The following is a 15,899-nucleotide window of genomic DNA, read 5'->3' as shown; positions in this document are numbered from 1 at the left end:
TCCAGCCCCAGAGGGTTGGAGCCGCACTCGGGACGAAATGAGGGGCATTATTGCTGGGAAAGCAAGCACCCTGGGGCTCAGTGGACCGGTTACATTATATTTGTACTCAAATGTTATGACAAAGCCTTATTTATAACAAGGGCGACGTGGTGATGGAGGCGAAATCCATGTGATTGTGCATTAATTACACGCGCTGCTGATCGCATGATAATTACGCCCGAAATTACCAAATAACGCCCAGGAATAATTATTATGCAATTTGTACATTTTAGATCTTATGGTAACATGTTAGCACTTACAACTACCCCATGCAATTATCCATAATTACCTCATCACTAAGTATCATGTAATTACAGAGATATTTTTATGCCCTGTGCAAAAACCCATTGCCACCTTCAGATCCGGACAGCTCCATGCTGTGTGCGTGTGTGCGCATGTGGATGGGGTGTCTGTGCATGCATGTGTAGTGCATTTGTGTGTGCATGCATATGTGTACGCATGCATGTGTAGTGCATTTGTGTGTATGTGTGTGTGCGATGCAAGGAGGCCCAGACTTGCTGAGGTCACACATTCTGGGCTGGATGAAAGCATGCTAAGGAGACACAAGCTCCTTCACGGGCACTCTTTAATACTTGTTTGAAATGCAACTCTGACATTTTTAAAAATGTACAAATGGCAACATTCAAACAGTGGCACGATTCTAGCCCTGAAGTCTGACAGCACAACAAGGGGAAGCTTTACTGCCGGGGAAGCTAGCCTCGCCGCCTGGGGGGCAGCCTGCTCTGAGGGCTCCGTCAGGGCGTAACAGTGAGAGGAGAGGCCCCGCAGGGACCGCCAGGCCACCGGTACCTGGTCCAGGATTAACATCCTAATCATTGCAAGTCTGTCCACCGCAGCTGCAAGCCCTGTGTTCGTGGCTGCGATTGGTCCCGGCCCAGCCTAGGCTCGGAGAGCACACATGTGATATTCGTGTAGCAGTGAGCACAGCTATACTCACGCTGCTCCCGTGGCTTGAATGCTAACATCTACCTGGAAACAGGAAAACAATGGAGACTCAAAGGGAGCTTCCCAGGAAACAATTAATTTAAATAAGAGAATTTCAATAACACTCCCTATCGAAGGAGCACGGAAGTCGAGTGGTGTTGATTCCAGGGCCTGTGAAGAGGGCTCGATCCTTCCAGAACCACAGTTGCCGATGGATAAAGGGCTCTGTGTAGGCACAGGGGAGCCTGAACCCCGCCCAAGCATCGCAGTTCTCCGGGAGCAGGCAGGCATTGGGCCTAGCTCTACAAACAAGAACCGCATCTCTCCAAGGGTTCAGGTGTCCCAGGCCCCTCTCCCAGGGCACACAGGAGGAGCTGCCACCCTGGGCGGGTAGAAGCCACTTCCAGGAAACTGGACAGGACACACTTTTCCTATCCCCCACTGAGTACCACTGACGACCCTAGAGAGTCTTCCGGCTGAGGCTGTGAGGGTGGAGAGAAGCCCGAGGACTCAGGACCTTGGACCCAGGAAGGAAATGTGCGGGGTGGTCTGGCTCAGCGCCCAATCCTTAGGAACACAGCAGGCGCAAGGCCCAACCCTGGCGCCTCCCTCCCCCGGCCAGAGGGCAGGAAGGAGCAACTGACCACATGTTACACAAACAGCTCCACTCCCGCCCACACCACAAGGCGCAGACCACAGCACCCGCCCACCACGGCCAAGGGCCTTTGGGTGCTGTTCCCCACAGGCTGGAAAGAAGCCCCCACCTCCAGGGACCCTGCCAGGTGGGAACTGCCCACCATCACTGGGGACCACGTGGGGAGCTGAAACCCACGCGCCCCTGCCCAGCAGGACGGACAAGAGCTGCTCTCGGGTGTCAGCAGGTAGGGAACCCGACCCAGCAGAGCGGTGTCAGGAAAGGCCAGTTAAACCAGGTTCACTGAGATCCAGGGTCTCGTGATGGAATACAGAAGTGCCAAGGTTTCAACTGAAAACCAGTCATCCTGAGAACCAGAGAGATCTCAAACGGAATGAAAAAGGCCCCGTGGACACCCACCTGAGATGACGGAGACGCGAGCAGGGCCCAGCAAGGACGGCGAGGCAGTGGACAGAAACGCTTCCATCCGTGCACAGGCACCCGCGCACCTGAGACTAGTGAACAGGAAGCCCAGCAAAGAAACATAAATGAAATAAGAACCAAATGCAGATGTTGTAACAGGAAAATGCACAGCTGAGCAGGTGCCTGTGATTGGAGGGCGGTGGGAAGGGGAGTGGGGGGTCTGTGAGCTACAAGACGGAGACACAGAAACCACCCCGTTCCCACAAAGGGAGAACGTGGCCCGGGGAAACCGTGGGGCTACAGCCAAAGGCCCCAGTTCCTGCCGCCAGAGTCCCAGATGGAGAGGAGAAGGGGGCACTCACAGGGTGAAGACACTCAAAAAAGGGGTGGTGAACCCTTTCCATTTGGGCAAGAGATAGAAACCCAAAGATTACAGAAGCTGACACACCAAAAGGAGACACCCAAATCCCCTCCTACTGCAAACTAAACACAAAGTAAAACGATTACAGCATCCAGAGAAACACAGCACCTTCCTACCGGGGAAGGGTTCCAATGACACAGGACTTCTCATCAGAGCCTCAGAGGCCGTGGGAAAGCCCCCGGCACGTTCCCCGGGCTGAGGAAAGAGCTGCCCACCAGAACCCTGGGAACCTGCCAATCCAGGTACCCGGTGAAAACATCTTTAAGGAATGACAGCAAATTAAGACGGTCTCAGAGGGAGGATGAGAGTTCTGTTTTTTACCAGAAGACTCACCCCACAAGAACCGCTTAGCAGAGGTCTAAGCAGAGAGAGGAGAAGCAGCCGGGGGTGTTCAGAAGGAAAGGCGATCACGGGAGACAAAGGAAATGCAATCGGTTCAGTTTCCCTTGAGTTTTCTAGACTTTGTTTGGCAGTGGAAGCAAATGCAATAATACTGTCTGATGTGCTTCCAAAAATATGCTGAGGAAATAATTAAAACAACTGTAACAAATAGTAGGGAGTCGTCCTTGAGGGAGGTACGCATCCTACCAGCATATGCCACTCAAACTGGTAAAATGAAACCCCCAGTGAGCTCATGTGTAGATAGTGTAATATCTAGACCAAGCACTGAAAACATTAGCAAGAGAGTCACTCAAAAATACTATACACGGCCCTAGCTGGTTTGGCTCAGTGGATAGAGCATCAGCTGTGGTCTGAAGGGTCCCGGGTTTGATTCTGGTCAGGAGTTGTGGACTTGATCCCCAGTAGGGGGCGTGAAGGCTGCAGTCGATCAATGATTATTTCTCATCATTGATGTTTCTATCTCTTCCTTTCCTTTCTTCTCTGAAATCAATCAATAAATATATAAACATTATACATAAGCCAAAATGGAATGCCTATGTGACCTAAAGAAATACAGGGGGATGGGGGAAAAAGAGAATAGAACAAATACAAAACAAAAAATAACATAAGAAATTTAAGCCCCAAGATATTAAAAAATTACCTTAAATGTAAATGGGTTAAATATATCCAGGAAGACAGACATTGACTGAGTGGATTAAAAATGCTCAACTCAAGATTAAAAATGGTGGTGGAGTAAGTGGATGCTGCCCAGGACCAAACTAGAATTACAACTAAAGCACAGAAAAACTTCCTGAATAACCAATGGGAGACTCACAGGAGAGAACCCTGATAACTGAGAACAGAAAGTGAGACGGCATAGAGACTGGTAGGAGGGGCAGAGGCACCAAAGGGCTGGTCTGGTGCCCACAGACAGCAGCTGAGTCCTGGAGAGACATCTCAACTGGGGGTGGGGGGAGCTGCTAAGAACTCTGGGGTCTAATCCCCAATCTGCCCCCCCCCCCCAGCAGAGAGCACCAGAACTGAGAAGGGTACCCACATGACATCTGGCTGTGAAAAGCAGCAGGGTTGCTATCTGCCAGGGAGAGACAGCTGGAAATTCAGACACCCTCTTAAAGGGCTAATGCATAAAACTAGTTGTGGAGCCACCCACATTGTGCTCCGGCAGAGGGAGGGAGGAGTGGACTGGAGCTGTGTGAGCAGAAACCAGGATAGGGGCTTTAGAGTTAGAGCTCAGAAAGCAGACACCCTGGTTTTCTATGCTGATTCATTTGCTCACACTATGGAGGCCATCTTCCTCACACAGACATTTGCTATACAGGTGGCTTTGCCTGGGGGAAAGAGAGTTGACCCACCCTATTGGAAAACACCTTGCCCCATGGTGTGAGTTTCTGAGGCCCAATAAGAGACTGAGAAAAACAATTAGCCTACAGGCAGAAGCAATTGCCCCACCCTGTTGGAAAAAACTCTCGCCACACTTGTGGACGATGGCCTAAGGGTAATTCAAGGCAGAATCCTATCAGTCTGCAGGCGGAGGTAATTTCTGGAGGCTTTGAGTGATTGCCTGATCTAATTAGTAAGAAGTAGTGTTTGACACTGTCCTGCACTGGAGATTGAGAGGTGTAGCAAATCAACCTACCACCTAGTCATAAACCCAAACAGGCAGCCAAAATGAGGAGACAAAGAAACAACCCCTAAATGAAAAAACAAGAGAATTCTTCAGAAGAAACGATAAATGAAATGGAGATAAGAAAATTATCAAACATAGAGTTTAGGACAATGAAGTATAGATACTCAACAACATGAGAAAAGAGATAGTAACTATGAAAACAGAAATAAATGACATAGCACAAATAAAGAACACATTGGAAGGAATACTCAGCAGACTAGCGGAAGCTGAGGACTGAATCAGTGAATTAGAAGACAGGTTTGAAAAAAATCACTCAGAGAATCAAAAAGAAAAAAAAATAATTAAAAAACAGGAGGACAGCTTAAGGGAGCTGAGGAACAATGTGAAATGTAACAATATTAGAATAGCAGGTGTGCCAGAAGAGGCAGAAAGGGAGAAAGGAATAGAGAAGGTGTTTGAAGAAATAATAGCAGAAAACTTCCCTAACCTGGGAGAGGAAAAAGTCACACAAGTTCAAGAGGCATAGAGAACCCAAACAGGCCCATGCCCAGACACATCATAATTAAAATGTCAAAAATTAAAGACAAAGAGAGAATCTTAAAGGCAGCAAGAGAAAAGCAAGCTGTTACCTACAAAGGAGCTCCCATAAGGCTGACACCTGACTTCTCATCAGATACTCTACAGAAGGGAATGGCATGAAGTACTCAAGGTAATGGAAAGCAGGGATCTGAGACCAAGATTACTATATCCAGCGAGGCTATCATTCAAAATAGAAGGTGAAATAAAGTTTTTTTCCAGACAAAAGGAAAAAAAGGCTAAAGGAGTACATCACCACCAAGTCAGCATTACAAGAAATGCTAAAGGGACTGCTGTAATGTGAAGAAGAAATAGAGAGAGAAACCTAGCCATACAGATTTAAAATGGCAATAAGTAAGTACCTATCTATACTAATAATAATGTGCAAATTCTCTGGGACGCTGTTACAGTAATAATAATGACCAAACAGCAGGCTGCGTGGGGCGACCAGGCTGGCGGGGCGGCGGGGGCAGTTGGGGGTGACCAGGTTGGTGGGGGGGGGCAGTTGGGGGTGACCATACCAGAGGGAGGGGATAGTTGGAGGAAACTAGGCAGGCAGGCAGGTGAGCAGTTAGGAGCCAGAGGTCCCAGATTGTGAGAGGGATGTCCGACTGCCAGTTTAGGCCTGATCCCCAGGAATGGGCCTAAACCAGCAGTTGGACATCCCCCAAGGGGTCCTGGATTGGAGAAGGTGTAGGCTGGGCTGAGGGGACCCCCCCCCCCACCCAATGCATGAATTTTGTGCCCTGGGCATCTAGTCAATAATAACCCTAAATGTAAATGGATTAAATGCTCCAATAAAAAGGCATAAGGTAGCTGAATGGATACAAAAACATGACCCAACTAAATGCTTCCTACAAGAGACCAAACTCAGAATAAAAGACTCACACAGGATGAGAGTGAAGGGATGGAAAAATATTTCTCCCATGCAAATGGAAACAAACAAAAGCAGGAATAGCAGTACTCATATCCAACAAAATAGACTTCAAAATGAAGGCCATCACAAGAAACAATAAAGGTCACTACATAATACTAAAGGGATCGATCCAAAAAGAGGATATAACCCTGGTAAACATATATATATATATATATATACACTCAAGATAGGAGCACTTAATTTATAAAAATAATTCTGGAGAACTTTAAGGGAGAGAGGAACAACAATACAGTCATAGTAGGGGACTTTTAACACCCCACTGACTTCACTGGATAGATCTTCCAGATAAAAAAATTAACAAGGAAACAATGACACACTAGATCAGATGAATTGAATAGACTTTATACAACATTTCACCCCAAAGCTTCAGAATATACATTCTTCTTAAGTGCACATGGAACATTCACAAAGATAGATCACATCTTAGGATACAAAACAAGTCTCTACAAGTTCAAGAAGATTGAAATCATATCAAGCATTTTCTCAGATTACAGTGGAATGAAGTTAGCAATTAACTACAGTAAAAACACCCAAAGACATTCAAACACATGGAGGCCAAATAGCATGTTATTAATGAATGGGTTACCAACAAGATCAAGAAAGAAATTTTAAAAACTTCCTGGAAACAAATGAAAATGAACACACAACAACCCAAAATCTCTGGGACACAGTGAAAGCAGTGCTGAGAGGGAAGTTCACAGCACTACAGGCCTATCTCAAAAAACAAGAAAAATCAACAATAAACTATTTAACCCTACAACTTAAAGAACTAAAAAGAGAATAACAAGAAAAGCCCAGAGTAACATGATGGAAGGAAATAATAAAGATTGGAGTAGAAATAAATGACAGAGGCTAAAAGAAAATACAAAAAATCAATGAAACCAAGAGTTGGTTCTTTGCAGGGATAAATAAGATTTATGAACTGTTAGCCAGACTCATGAAGAAATGGAGAGAGGACCCAAATGTATAAGATTATAAACACAAGTACAGAAGTAACCACTGACACCACAGAAATACAAAGGATTGTAAGAAAATACTATGAACAACTATATGCCAACAAGCTGGACAATGTGGATGAAATGGAAAAATTCTAGAAAAATACAATCTCCAAAAACTGAATCAGGAGGAATCAGGAAACCTGATGAGGCCAATAACAACTGATGAAATAGAAGTTAAAAAAACTTCCAGCAAACAAAAGTCCTGGTCTGGAAGGCTTTAAGCGGAGTTTTATCAAACATTCAAAGAAGAACTAACACTTCTACCCCTCACGCTATTTCAGAAAATCCAAGAGGAAGGAACGCTTCCAACCCCTTTTCTGAGGCCAGCATTACCCTAATTCCAGAACCAGACAAAGACACCACCAAGAGGGAGAATTACAGGCCAATATCCCTATGAACACAGATGCTAAAATCCTCAACAAAATGTTAGCAAATCGGATCCAGCAATATATTAAAAAGATCATATACCATGGCTAAGTGGGACTTATTCCAGGGAAGCAAGACTGGTACAATATCCATCAATCAATATACGTGACACATCACATAAACAAAATGAAAGACAAAAATCACACAATCATATCAATAGACGCAGAAAAAGCATTTAACAAAATCCAACACCCATTATTGATAAAAACTCTCAGCAAAGTGGGAAGAGAGGGAGCATATCTCAACATGATAAAGGCCATATATGACAAACCTACAGAAAAAAACTAATAGCATTTCCCCTAAGAACAGGAACAAGACAGGCATGTCCGCTTTCACCACTCTATTCAACAGAGTACTGGAGGTGCTAGCCACAGCGAACAGATAAGAAGAAGAAATAAAAGGCAACCAAATTTGAAAGGGGGAAGTAAAACTCTCATTATTCACAGATGACATGATATAGAAAACCCTAAAGACTTCACCAAAAAACTATGAGATTTAATAAATGAATTTGGCAATGTGGTAAGATACAAAATCAATACCCAAAAATCGATGTCTTTTTTATACGCCAATAATGAATTCTCAGAAAGAGAAACTAAACAAACAATCCCATTTACCATCGCAACAAAAAAATTAAGACACTTAGGAATAACCTTAACCAAGGAGGCCAAAGACCTTACTCAGAAAACTACAGGACATTGAAAAAGAGATAAAGAAGATATAAACAAGTGGGAGAATAAGCCATGTTCATGAATTGGTAGAATCAATATCATTAAAATGTCCATACTCCAAGGCAATCTATAAATTCAATGCAATCCCTATTAAAACTTCACAGATCTAGAACAAATATTCCAAAAATTTATATGGAACCAAAAGATATCCTAAAGAGATGCAGCAATCTTGAGAAAGAAGAACAAAGTTGGAGGAGTCACAATACCAGATCTGAAGTTATACTACGAAGCCACCATAATCAAAACAGCCTGGTACTGGCACAAGAACAGGCATATAGAGCAGTGGAGCAGAACGGAGGCCCCAGAAATCGACCCAAGCCATCATGCTCAATTAATATTTGACAAAGGAGGCAAGAGCATATAATGGAGTCAAGACAGTCTCTTCAATAAATGGTGCTGGGGAAATTGGACAGATACATGCAAAAAATGAAACTAATCACCAACTTACACCATACACAAAAATAAACTCAAAATGGATAAAAGACTTAAATGTAAGTCATGAAACCATAAAAATCCTAGGAGAAACCATAGGCAGCAAAATCTCAGACAGCTCTCATAGCAGTATGTTTACAGATACATCTCCTAGGGCAAAGGAAACTAAGGAGAAAATAAAGAAATGGGACGACATCAAAACAAAAAGCTTCTGCCAGCAAAAGAAACATCAGCAAAATGGAAAGGGAGCCCACTGCGCGGGAGAACACATTGGGCAATGATATATCTGATAAAGGGTTAATTTCCAGAATATGTAAGGAACTCACACACCTTAACAAAAGGAAGACAAACAATCCAATTAAAAAGTGGGCAAAGGACCTAATAGACACTTCTCCAAAGAGGACGCACAGGAGGCCAACAGACATATGAAAAAAATGCTCAAGGTACTGATCATCAGAGAGATGCAAATCAAAACGACAATGAGGTACCATCTCACACCTGTCAGAATGGCTACTATCAACAAATCAACAAGGGACAAGTGCTGGCGAGGATGTGGAGAAAAGGGAACCCTTGTGCACTGCTGGTGGGAATGCAGCCATTATAGAAAACAGTATGGAGGTTCCTGAAAAAATTAAATATGGAACTGCTATTTTACCCAATGATCCCACTTCTAGGAATATATTCTAAGAAACCCAAAATGCCAGTCAGAAAGAATGTATGATCCCTATGTTCATAGCAGCACAATTTATAATAGCTAAGATGTGGAAACAGCCCAGTGCCCAGCAGGTTGGGATAAAAAGCTGTGGTACATTTACACATGGAACACTCTGCAGCTGTAAAAAAGAAGGATCTCTTACCCTGTGAGACAGCGTGGAGGGAGCTGGAGAGTATCATGCTGAGTGAAATAAGCCAGTCAGAGAAAGACAAGTGTCACGTGATCTCACTCGTATGTGGGATCTAAGTAACAAAATAAGCTGATGAACGGAGGGGACCCAGAGACACGGAAGCCTGGACCAGAGTGCGGAGTCCCAGAGGGAAGGGAGAGCGTGGGTGGGTGGGAGGCAATCAGCCGAGGACATTGTATGCAGCGTGGCCCATGGACACAGACAATGGGGCGCTGAGGGTGAGGAGCGGGCAGGCTGGAGGGGACCCATGGGAGGCGAAAAAGGGACATATGTAATACTTTCATCAATAAAGAATTATTTTTTTTAATGTCCAACTCAACAATATGCTATTTATAGAAAATTCACTTCAAATATAACACCATAGGCAGGTTGGGAGTAAAAGGGTAGGAAATTAATGTCATTAATTGAAAGAAAACAGCACTGGCTACAGGTGCCGCTCGGCAAGGGTGGGCGGGGAAGGGAGGGAGGGTGTGTTTATCACCACGGTTACTACTATAAGGGAACCAAACAGTTACCTGATGATGACAGCACATCATTTCAAAGGGGAGAGAAGTAGGGAGTCCACTGGACATGGGAGAAAGCAAGTGATGTCCTGCCCCTGAGCTCCGCCCTCCTGCGGGCAAGGAGCACGGGCAGGACCCTGCTTCCCGACGACACGCTGGGTCTGCGCCCAAAGCCCGCCCAACCGCTCTCCCAGCGCGCCCTCCTCTTCCGTCTGGGAGCTCAAGGCCTTACTCCCGGAAGCACAGGCTGAAGACACTGCTCACTCTCCACCTCGCTGGCCTCTGAGAAAGGGCCCAGCCGCCAGCGCCCTGTAGCTGGGCGCCAGCTCCCCTGCCTCAGAGACAGTCCGCAGGGAGTGGTGGGACCGCCCCAAACGGGACACGCCTTTCTCTCTCCAGGGAACCCACGTGGGTTTCTATTTGGTCCTGATTTTAAATGTTTACATGGAAAACACTGTGTAAGACCAAACACGTAAAACAAAACATGTGTGTGTGCACATGCATATGTGCACGCACACATGTTCCTGTGCATTTATGCACAGCATACACACATTTGAGTACGTGCGTGTTTGCATGGGTGTGTCCACACATTTTCACATATGCACGTGTGTGCTCTTGCACACGTGTACACACGTGTCACATATGCACACATGTATATCCAAACAGCCATGCACAACACTCACGAGGTGGGCTAGCCTGAAAGCCTGCGGTTTCTGACTTCTACAGCACGCACACACACACACACACACACACACACGCTCCAACACAGAGAGAACAAGACAAACAGTATTAGAGAAAAAAACACGATAATTTTAAAAGAGAATTTTATCTCTTATAATGAATCTCACATTCTTACAATTTTCGCTCTCTTGCCTGTGTTTGGATATGACACAAAACACTTCTACTTTCTGAGCTACATTCCTGATGTTTTCTGTCAAATTGGTATCAATTCATGTTTAGCATGTTGCTCAGGTTTATTTGACATCATTTTCAACCAGGTGTTAATTTGCCTCCTCAACTGTGTTATGGAAGACAATTTAGGTTACTTTGCTCTGTGGCAGAAAAAAAATAGCAATTCACCAGTTCTTGAAGTGCCTGTGGGAAAGTTCTCTAAAATAAAAACATGTAACACCATGGACAGTGACTTAAATACATTTTGACATGATTAGAACAAAGACAGGGATTAAGTGCTACTGAAATCTTGGTGGGAATGTATAAAAATAAAGTTAGGAGACAATTCCACATTTAGGCTGAAAGTAAAGCCCTGATGCACAGAAAAGGTAACAAGGCACATGCAGAGCGGTGAGGTGTACTGTGCACACCTGCGGGGAGATCCGTGTGCGGTGAGGTGTACTGTGCACACCTGCGGGGAGATCCGTGTGCGGTGAGGTGTACTGTGCACACCTGCGGGGGAATCCGTGTGCGGTGTGGTGTACTGTGCGCACCTGCGGGGAGATCCGTGTGCGGTGAGGTGTACTGTGCACACCTGCGGGGAGATCCGTGTGCGGTGAGGTGTACTGTGCACACCTGCGGGGGAATCCGTGTGGTGAGGTGTACTGTGCACACCTGCGGGGGAATCCGTGTGCGGTGAGGTGTACTGTGCACACCTGCGGGGGAATCCGTGTGGTGAGGTGTACTGTGCACACCTGCGGGGAGATCCGTGTGCGGTGAGGTGTACTGTGCACACCTGCGGGGCAATCCGTGTGGTGAGGTGTACTGTGCACACCTGCGGGGTAATCCGTGTGCGGTGAGGTGTACTGTGCACACCTGCGGGGAGATCCGTGTGCGGTGAGGTGTACTGTGCACACCTGTGGGGGAATCCGTGTGCGGTGAGGTGTACTGTGCACACCTGCGGGGGAATCCGTGTGCGGTGAGGTGTACTGTGCACACCTGCGGGGGAATCCACGTGCGGTGGGGTGTACTGTGCACACCTGTGGAGAAATCCGTGTGTGGTGAGGTGTACTGTGCACACCTGTGGGGGAATCCATGTGCGGTGAGGTGTACTGTGCACACCTGCGGGGAAATCCGTATGCAGTGAGGTGTACTGTGCACACCTGCGGGGGAATCCGTGTGCGGTGTGGTGTACTGTGCACACATGCGGGGGAATCCGTGTGCGGTGTGGTGTACTGTGCACACATGCGGGGGAATCCGTGTGCGGTGAGGTGTACTGTGCACACCTGTGGGGAAATCCGTGTGCAGTGAGGTGTACTGTGCACTCCTGCGGGGAAATCCACGTGCAGTTAGGTGTACTGTGCACACCTGCGGGGAAATCCACGTGCAGTTAGGTGTACTGTGCACACCTGCGGGGAAATCCACGTGCAGTTAGGTGTACTGTGCACACCTGCGGGGAAATCCGTGTGCGGTGAGGTGTACTGTGCACACCTGCGGGGAGATCCATGTGCGGTGAGGTGTACTGTGCACACCTGCGGGGAGATCCGTGTGCGGTTAGGTGTACTGTGCACACCTGCGAGGGAATCCGTGTGCGGTGAGGTGTACTGTGCACACCTGTGGGGAAATCCGTGTGCAGTGAGGTGTACTGTGCACTCCTGCGGGGAAATCCACATGCAGTTAGGTGTACTGTGCACACCTGCGGGGAAATCCACGTGCAGTTAGGTGTACTGTGCACACCTGCGGGGGAATCCGTGTGCGGTGAGGTGTACTGTGCACTCCTGCGGGAAATCCACGTGCAGTTAGGTGTACTGTGCACACCTGCGGGGGAATCCGTGTGCGGTGTGGTGTACTGTGCACACCTGCGGGGAGATCGGTGTGCGGTGAGGTGTACTGTGCGCACCTGCGGGGAAATCCACGTGCAGTTAGGTGTACTGTGCACACCTGCGGGGAAATCCACGTGTAGTTAGGTGTACTGTGCACACCTGCGGGGAAATCCGAGTGCAGTGAGGTGTACTGTGCACACCTGCGGGGAGATCCGTGTGTGGTGAGGTGTACTGTGCACACCTGCGGGGGAATCCGTGTGTGGTGAGGTGTACTGTGCACACCTGAGGGGAGATCCCTGTGCGGTGAGGTGTACTGTGCACACCTGCGGGGGAATCCGTGTGCAGTGTGGTGTACTGTGCACACTTGCGGGGGAATCCGTGTGCGGTGAGGTGTACTGTGCGCACCTGCGGGGAAATCCGTGTGCGGTGTGGTGTACTGTGCGCACCTGCGGGGAAATCCGTGTGCGTGAGGTGTACTGTGCACTCCTGCGGGGAAATCCACGTGCAGTTAGGTGTACTGTGCACAGCTGCGGGGGAATCCGTGTGTGGTGAGGTGTTCTGTGCGCACCTGTGGGGAAATCAGTGTGCAGTGAGGTGTACTGTGCGCACCTGTGGGGAAATCCGTGTGCGGTGAGGTGTACTGTGCACTCCTGCGGGAAATCCACGTGCAGTTAGGTGTACTGTGCACACCTGCGGGGGAATCCGTGTGCGGTGAGGTGTACTGTGCGCACCTGCAGGGAAATCCGTGTGCGGTGAGGTGTACTGTGCACTCCTGCGGGAAATCCACGTGCAGTTAGGTGTACTGTGCACACCTGCGGGGATATCCGTGTGCGGTGAGGTGTACTGTGCACACCTGCGGGGGAATCCGTGTGCGGTGAGGTGTACTGTGCACACCTGCGGGGGAATCCGTGTGCGGTGAGGTGTACTGTGCACACCTGCGGGGATATCCGTGTGCGGTGAGGTGTACTGTGCACACCTGTGGGGGAATCCGTGTGCGGTGAGGTGTACTGTGCACACCTGCGGGGGAATCCGTGTGCGTTGAGGTGTTCTGTGCGCACCTGTGGGGGAATCCGTGTGCGGTGAGGTGTACTGTGCACACCTGCGGGGGAATCCGTGTGCGGTGAGGTGTACTGTGCGCACCTGTGGGGAAATCCGTGTGTGGTGAGGTGTACTGTGCACTCCTGCGGGGAAATCCGTGTGCGGTGACGTGTACTGTGCACACCTGCGGGGGAATCCACGTGCAGTGAGGTGTACTGTGCACACCTGCTGGAAATCCGTGTGCGGTGAGGTGTATTGTGCACACCTGCGGGAATAGCCATTCCCCTGGTTACAGTGCCCACAGGTGCACACAGTACACCTCACTACACCTCACTGTGTACTGCCTTGCAGCGTCACCTCCCGTGCATTCGACCTGCAGACATGTGTGAACTCTGAGCAGATCAACACGCAGAGCAGACGTGTGACTCCTGGGACTCTGGTGCCACAGCTGGGACCCAAGCCCGGCAGTTCCCTGTTCAGGCTACACCCATAACCGTGTGGAAAGAGGGGCACCTGGGGGAAGGGTGGGAAAGCTGAGCTAGGAACGGTGAATCAGAGCTGGGCCACATCGCACCCGACACCCTTCTCAGTGAGTTGGGCCTCCAGTCACCTCTCACGGCACTACTGCTTCCCTAAAAATAAAAGCTGGGTGAAAAGCGAAGATCCCTGTCATTCACTTGAAGAGCCTGCCTCTCTGGTTGCCATGGCGATGGCATTCCCAGTTCTCCACACGGTGGGAGCCCGTGGCAGGGCCCCCGTGGCCTGACAGCCCCTCACTTCCGCTGCAGAGTTGGAGCCGGAACTGGGCTCCATGCTGAGCCAGGCAGGCAGGTCTCCTGGTGCCAATTACTTGGAGAAACGAACCCTCCCGGTGGTGAGTGGTGCACCATTTGGGCCGCTGGAGACGCACAGAAGCAGGTCTGCATGGGCAGATCCAGGTCCAGTGCTGCTCAATGAACTGTGTGCTGTTGGCTGGTACTCCCTGAGCCCAAAGAGTGTTGCTTTGCTCCCACCTCATGCCCCCTGGTTACAGGCAGACAAGAAACACATCCCCAGCCATCCTAGCCTGGGCAGCAGGTCCCACCTACCTGTCCAGGCACAGGCATCCCAGAACAAGACAGGCCTGGAGGTGGTGGTCACCGCCCCGGCTGGACAGTGAATCAGATAAATCGAGTGTCGGAGGCCACACACAATGGCAGGTTCCCCGAGGAGAAGGGACAGGATGGGTCCCTCCTCCCTACACCCCATCCCAGCACCATCTGGGTGCCGAGATGACACAGATTCAATGCTAGAAAGCAAGCCCGCCACCACCCAGCAGGACCATTGTCTTCAGCGGGTCTGTCTGTCCTCCCTGAACTTGGCTACATAAGAGTCAACTGGCCACAATCTCTCCCTCGTGAACCCAGCACCCGGAGACAAAGGTGCGGGTTCCAACTGGACTAACTGCCCGACCAGACCCTCTCAGCGCCAGAGTGTGTGCTGAGCACAGATATTGCGAGGATTTAAAATTAGTGAGTGTTTGCTTCCAATAAATGACCGGATCTCAGATCCATCTGCGGGTTCGCTTTCTAAGTAACCTGGACTCGGACACACATTGGAAGCCGCTGCGGACCCAGCTCGAGACCAGATGGGTCCGGCCTGCAGTGCAGCTGCTGGCTAGCCGGGCAGCGGCTCATTGTAAGCCCATTCCGCTCTCAGGACAGGAAGACCGCAGACTCTCTTTTAGGTCGCTCCCTGGAAAGGGACGGATCCGCTGAGCAAAAGCCATCCTGTTCCCATTCTCAGCAGGTCCCAGTGGTTCCGGCACAGGTGTGGCTCTTACAAAGAACCCAAACAAAACCCGGTGTTACTGGAGCCCAGGCACAGGGGCCGGCCTGTTTCCGGAGTGGCCCGCAGACCCCACCGGGTGAGCAGAGGGCAGCTGGCTGGCTGAGTCTGCCTCCTGCGCTGCCACTGGTTACAGGGCATCTCTGAGGGGCAGGTGGGCAGGGCAGGGTCTGGCTTCACCGGGCTGTAAGGGGTCCGGTGAGAAATGCCACAAAGAGCAGGAGGACACTGAGGAAAACAGATGTCAAGTCTTGTCCCGCGTGGTGTCTGCTGGGTCGTCTGAATCCGGGGGAGCGGGGTGTGGCCACAGGTCCAGCCTCGGGG

The 15,899-nt window shown here is 49.2% G+C and overlaps 1 protein-coding gene across 1 annotated transcript in view; it reads right to left on the bottom strand.

The window, feature by feature from the left end:
* Window positions 1-15,899, bottom strand: part of LOC118679016 (receptor-type tyrosine-protein phosphatase N2-like) — a 296,986-nt gene that overhangs the window by 112,884 nt on the left and 168,203 nt on the right. The gene's annotated exons all lie outside the window — the stretch shown is intronic.

Source organism: Myotis myotis, unplaced genomic scaffold, assembly GCF_014108235.1.
Source record: "Myotis myotis isolate mMyoMyo1 unplaced genomic scaffold, mMyoMyo1.p scaffold_m19_p_22, whole genome shotgun sequence".
Taxonomy (NCBI): domain Eukaryota; kingdom Metazoa; phylum Chordata; class Mammalia; order Chiroptera; family Vespertilionidae; genus Myotis; species Myotis myotis.
Note: the sequence above shows the minus strand (reverse complement) of the source record. Positions and strands in the feature narration are given on the sequence as shown.